Source organism: Leuresthes tenuis, unplaced genomic scaffold (genome assembly GCF_036924035.1).
Source record: "Leuresthes tenuis unplaced genomic scaffold, fLeuTen1.0.hap1 SCAF_131, whole genome shotgun sequence".
NCBI lineage: Eukaryota > Metazoa > Chordata > Actinopteri > Atheriniformes > Atherinopsidae > Leuresthes > Leuresthes tenuis.
Genome location: NW_027325485.1, coordinates 80,221 through 87,038, shown reverse-complemented (window position 1 = coordinate 87,038; position 6,818 = coordinate 80,221). Strand labels below are relative to the sequence as shown.

The window sequence follows — 6,818 nt, the reverse complement described above, 5'->3', positions numbered from 1 at the left end:
TTCCTTCCTTAGATCTCTTCAACAGATGGCTAATCTATGTCAAACAGAGGTCACACGTCAAAATAGCTTGATCGATCGATAAGAGGTCAAAAGTCATATCCCCAGATGTCAGCAAACGGATGTCAAACAAAGGTCACCTGTCATATTCATTTGATTGATCGATAAGAGGTCAGAGGTCACCTGTCAAAATGAGTTTGAATAAAGGTGTCCTTTTATTTCTCTCGCATTTGATGATGTATAGTCGGGCATTCTCACCCTTTCTCATCAGCTTTTTGCAAATTATGATCTGACATTCACACCTACTTGCAGTCGAACAGCTCTGCTCCCGCTTTTGATTATGTTTGGTTGGATATTCGAACCTTTTCTTAACTTCTTTTTACATATTTTGGTTGGACGTTCACACCTTCTTGTAGCCGAACACTTCAGCTCCTGCTTTTGATGATGTATGGTTGGGCATTCACACCTTTTTTTTGCCCATTTTTCAGGAATTATGGGTGGACATTCACACCTTGCAGCTGAACACCTCCTATCCCACTTATGCTCATGTGCGGTTTGATTTTCGAAAAGTTTCTTTCATGTTTTCTAGCAATTATTGATGGACATGTAGACCTTCTTGCAGCTGAACACCTCCGCTCCCGCTTTTGATCATACATTGTCAGGCATTCGCACCTTGTCTTACCCACTTTTTACAAACTTTAGTCGAACAGTCACACCTTTTTGCAGCCGAACACCACCTCTCCCGCTTTTGATGATGTATGGTCCAGCATTCTTACCTTTTCTAACACATTCTTCAGCAATTATGGTCGGACATTCACACCTACTCAGAGCCGAACACCTCCGCTCCCGCATTTGATGGTGTATAGTCGGGCATTCTCACCCTATCTCATCAGCTTTTTACAAATTATGATCTGACATTCACACCTGCTTTTGATAATGTATTGGTAGGCATTCGCACCTTTTTTTTACCCATTTTTCATGAATTATGGGTGGACATTCACACCTTCTTGCAGCCGAACACCTCCTCTCCCGCTTATGATCATGTGCGGTTTGATATTCGAAAATTTACTTTCTTGTTTTAAAGCAATTATTGATGGACATTCAAACCTTCTTTTTGATGGTGTATAGTCGGGCTTTCGAGCCTTTTCTTTCCGGTTTTTACAAACCATGGTGGGACTTTCACACCTTCTTGTAGCCGAACAACTCCGCTCCCGCTATTGATTGTGTACAGTCGGGTATTTTAACCTTTTCTTACCCGCTTTTTACCAACTATGGTCGGACATTCACACCGTCTTACAGCGGAACACCTCTGCTCCCGCTTTTGATGGTGTATAGTCGGGCATTCGAACCTTTTCTTACCCGCTTTTTACAAACTATGGTGGGACATTCAAACCTTCTTGTATCCGAAAACCTCCGCTCTCTCTTTTGATCATACATTGTCGGACATTCGCACCTTTTCTTACCCGCTTTTTACAAACCATGGTCGGACTGTCACATCTTCTTGTAGCCGAACACATCCGCTCCCGCTATTGATTGTGTACAGTCGGGTATTTTAACCTTTTCTTACCCGCTTTTTACCAAGTATGGTCGGACATTCACACCTTCGTACAGCGGAACACCTCCGCTCCCTCTTTTGATGGTGTATGTTCGGGCATTCAAACCTTTTCTTACCCGCTTTTTCCAAACTATGGTCGGCTATTCACAGCTTCCTCTCCACCATACTTGTATGGTGGGATATTCACACCCACTTGCATCCGAAGACCTCCCCCCCAAATTTTGTTGATATTTAGTCGGACATTCGCACCTTACCCGCTTTTGGCAAACTATGGCCTTCTTGCAGCCAAACACCTCTGATCTCGCTTTTGATGATGTAAGGTTGGGCATTCAGACCTTGCTTCACCTGCTTTTCACCAAATATAGTCGGACATTCACACCTTCTTGCAGCCGAACACTTCCGCTCCACCTTTTAGTGTTCTATCACACCTTTTTTTCACCGCATTTTATACATTATGGTCGGAAATTTTCAACCACTCTCATCCGAAGACCTCTCCTCCCGCTTTTGTTAATATATTTGAACTTTAGTCGGACATTAACACCTTCTTGCAGCTTAACCACCTCCGCTCCCTGTTTTGATCATGTATGGTCTGGCAATACTACCTTTTCTTACCCATTTGTGAGTAATTATGGCTGGACATTCACACCTACTTGCAGCCGAACACCACCTCTCCTGCTTTTGATGATGTATGGACCGGCATTCTTACCTTTTCTAACACATTTTTCAGCAATTATGGTTGGAGATTCACACCTACTCACAGCCGAACACCTCCGCTCCCGCATTTGATGGTGTACAGTCGGGCATACAAACCTGTTCTTACCCGCTTTTTACAAACTATGGTCGGACATTCAAACCTTCTTGTAGCCGAACACATCCACTCCTGCTTTTGATGATGTATGGTTGGGCATTCGCACCTTTTCTTACCCATTTTTCAGTAATTATGGGTGGATATTCACACCTTCTTGCAGCGGAACACCTCCTCTCCCGCTTATGATTATGTGCGGTTTGATATTCGAAAATTTTCTTTCATGTTTTATAGCAATTATTGATGGACATTCATACCTTCTTGAAGCCGAACACATCCACTCCTGCTTTTGATGATGTATGGTTGGGCATTTGAACCTACTTTTTGCCCGTTTTTCATTAATTATGGGTGGACATTCACACCTTGTCGCAGCCAAACACCTCCGCTCCCTGTTTTGATCATGTATGTTTTGACATTCGCACCTTTTCTCACCTGCTTTTTACTATTGTCGGCCAATCACAGCTTCCTCTCCACCATACTTGTATGGTAGGAAATTCTCACCCACTCTCATCCGAAGACCTCTCCTCCCGCTTTTGTTAATATTTAGTCGGGCATTCGAACCTTTTCTTACCCACTTTTTACAAATTATGGTCGAACATTCACACCTACTTGCAGCTGAATACTTCCGCTCCACCTTTTAGTGATGTATGGTTGGCATTTGCACCTTTTGTTACCCTCTTTTTTTACTGATTGCTGAAGATTAAGTTGTTCTTTCTCAAACTACAATTTTTTTTTAATTGTTGAAACTTGATTTGAAGTAGATAAATAAGGAGGACAAACAGTTTTAAGTCACGCTGATAGAAGAAATTAATTTTATAGCAAAATCTGTATTTCGTCATATGTCGAGAGATGCTTATTGCTGAAGAAGTTCTTTCACATTCTACAAAGTACAACGTTGTTTATCGTTGAAACTTGATTAGACATGAATAAATATGAAGGACAAAGCAGTCTTAACTTGGTTTGAGTTAATTAATTCGTTTTATAGGAGAATCCGAATTCGTGCTTATTTTCGGATTCCTGAAGAATGAGTCTGGTTCTTTCTCATAATACAAAGTTTGTTGTTTATTGTTGAAACTTCATCAGAAGCGAAGAAATAAATGAATGCCTATCAACAAATGTGGGATCTAAACTCTACTGCTTCCTCTAAAATAATTTCTTTTCTCAATTCAGAAATGTGTGTGTGTAAGTCACAACACCCGTGACACCAAAACGGCTTTCTTTTCTCTCTTTTCTCTACACTCTGCACTATGAGCACACACACCAAATCAGAAAGGCTTTTTTCTCTCTTTTCTACATTATGGACTGTGGGGACACAAAACCGCTCTCTCTTTTTTTTTTTGATTGTGTGCCAGGGCGTTGTCTCACGTATTAGATTATGCTTAAGATACGAATGGGTTTATCAGTCACATCAGAATCCATACATACTGATCCTCCCGTAATAAAATGGTCGGATCTTATCAAACACACTTTGTTTCTTGTGACAATCAAGTCAGCGAAACAGCGTATACACGTCAAGACACTGAATCAAGTTTGCCACAAGAACTCATAAGTTTGGCAGTATTGCTCTGCCGTCAGCAATCATACACCCATTTTATTTTCGTGAGACGTGCAGGCACCTGTTCATCTACTGTTCTATCACTATGAATTAGTTTATCTATTATCAATAAGGATACTTCTACAACTACTATCAAAGTATGTCCAGACTTCTTATGTTGTCAGTTGCTATATATGAATAAGTGGGTAGCTACTGACAAGCATTAAGCATGTCACACAGCCCAAACATATAACATTTCAGGACACACCACACAGTTAACAACCACAGTGAAGTGTCAAAGCCCAAACATTCAACAGGACACTTACACAACACATTCAAATCAAACAGTCAGACAACATACAAGAACATATACCCCAGCCGGCATTGCTCCCTGCCTATTTTCCTACAGCTCACTATGTGTGCGCACACCTTTATTCACAAACTCTTCAACTTATACTCTTTTACCGAAGCTGCTACAGCTCGATTGGCCGAATACCCTTAGATCCTATTTCGGTGAATTTGACATCTGCCTTACATGTAACAGATTAGCGGTTTAGCAGTTTTAATTTAGTTTGAGTGAAGGAATTCATTTTATAGCAAAATCCGAAATCGTGAAGCACTCATGAAAGTAAGCTTATTCTCGGATTCCTGAAACTTTAGATTTGCTCTTTCTTTTACTGCAAAGTACAACGTTGTTTTTTTTGTTTAAATCTTTCTAGACATGGTAAATATGAACGACAAAGCAGTTTTAACATAGTTTGAGTGAAGGAATTCATTTTATAGATAAAATCCCAAGAGTCTGCAGAGAAAAGAGAGTGAATGCGAAGTAGACTTTAACACGGCTATGGGAGCGAGCCGAGTGTCGGCTAACCGGGAGAATTGCTTGAAAGAAACGCGACACCGAATGAGCGGTCAGAACAAAGCCTCAATACGGGATTCTCGTGGTGTTTTTGTTGCTGCCTTGTCTTTTGCATAGAGTAAAAGACAAGGCAGCCATCGAATAGGGCCCGATTGTTCCTACTTGGTCAGCCGAGGAGCAAGGGGGGGGGGCAAGCGTCTCAACCAAGCAAAGCTCACCATGGGGAAGGTGGCTATACCAACTAGCCTGATGCCCTGCTCCCGCAGTGACGGATAATCGTACTCTGGTTTCTCTTCATAACATACAAGTCTTTCGCCTTTTACTAAAGACTTCCGTGGAGAGCAGCACTAATGAGTTGTTTCTATTATATTACCGGGAGTTGTGTAAGTGTCCTGTTGAATGTTACATGTTTGGGCTTTGACACGCTTCACTGTGGTTGTTAACTGTGTGGTGTGTCCTGAAATGTTATATGTTTGGGCTGTGTGACATGCTTAATGCTTGTCAGTAGCTACCCACTTATTCATATATAGCAACTGACAACATAAGAAGTCCGGACATACTTTGATAGTAGTTGTAGAAGTATCCTTATTGATAATAGATCACTAATTCATAGTGATAGAACAGTAGATGAACAGGTGCTTGCACATGTCTCACGAAAATAAAATGGGTGTATGATTGCTGACGGCAGAGCAATACTGCCAAACTTTAGAGTTCTTGTGGCAAACTTGATTCAGTGTCTTGACGTGTATACGCTGTTTCGCTGACTTGATTGTCACAAGAAACAAAGTGTGTTTGATAAGATCCGACCATTTTATTACGGGAGGATCAGCATGTATGGATTCTGATGTGACTGATAAACCCATTCGTATCTTAAGCATAATCTAATACGTGAGACAACGCCCTGGCACACGATAAAAAAAAAAAAAGAGAGAGAGCGGTTTTGTGTCCCCACAGTCCATAATGTAGAAAAGAGAGAAAAAAGCCTTTCTGATTTGGTGTGTGTGCTCATAGTGCAGAGTGTAGAGAAAAGAAAGCCGTTTTGGTGTCACGGGTGTTGTGACTTACACACACACATTTCTAAATTGAGAAAGGAAATTATTTTAGAGGAAGCACTAGAGTTTAGATCCCACATTTGTTGATAGGCATTCATTTATTTCTTCACTTCTGATGAAGTTTCAACAACAAACTTTGTATTATGAGAAAGAACCAGACTCATTCTTCAGGAATCCGAAAATAAGCTCTATTTTATGAGTTATGCACGAATTCGGATTCTCCTATAAAACGAATTCATTAACTCAAACCAAGTTAAGACTGCTTTGTCCTTCATATTTATTCATGTCTAATCAAGTTTCAACGATAAACAATGTTGTACTTTGTAGAATGAGAAAGAACTTCTTCAGCAATAAGCATCTCTCGACATATGACGAAATACAGATTTTGCTATAAAATTAATTCCTTCTATCAGCCTGACTTAAAACTGTTTGTCCTCCTTATTTATCCACTTCAAATCAAGTTTCAACAATTAAAAAAAATTTGTAGTTTGAGAAAGAACAACTTAATCTTCAGCAATCAGTATAAAAAGAGGTGCAAATGCCAACCATACATACCTAAAAGGTGGAGCGGAAGTATTCAGCTGCAAGTAGGTATGAATGTTCGACCATAATTTGTAAAAAGCGGATAAGAAAAGGTTCGAATGCCCGACTATATATTAACAAAAGCGGGAGGAGAGGTCTTCGGATGAGAGTGGGTGAGAATTTCCAACCATAATCTATAAAATACGGTGAAAAAAAATATGTGAATGCCTCATAGAACACTAAAAGCGGAAGTGTTCGGCTGCAAGAAGGTGTGAATGTCCGACTATATTTGGTGAAAAGCAGGTGAAGCAAGGTCTGAATGCCCAACCTTACATCATCAAAAGCGAGATCAGAGGTGTTTGGCTGCAAGAAGGCCATAGTTTGCCAAAAGCGGGTAAGGTGCGAATGACCGACTAAATATCAACAAAAGTGGGGGCGGAGGTCTTCGGATGCAAGTGGGTGTGAATGTCCAACCATAGTTGGTAAAAAGCGGG

The 6,818-nt window shown here is 40.6% G+C and overlaps 1 non-coding gene across 1 annotated transcript; it reads left to right on the top strand.

Annotated features, from left to right (window-relative positions):
- The first annotated feature begins 5,028 nt into the window (after window positions 1-5,028).
- On the top strand, window positions 5,029-5,144 carry LOC140287416 (U5 spliceosomal RNA). The gene has a single exon (XR_011911590.1). It is a non-coding gene; the product is annotated as a U5 spliceosomal RNA (small nuclear RNA).
- Window positions 5,145-6,818: the final 1,674 nt, after the last annotated feature.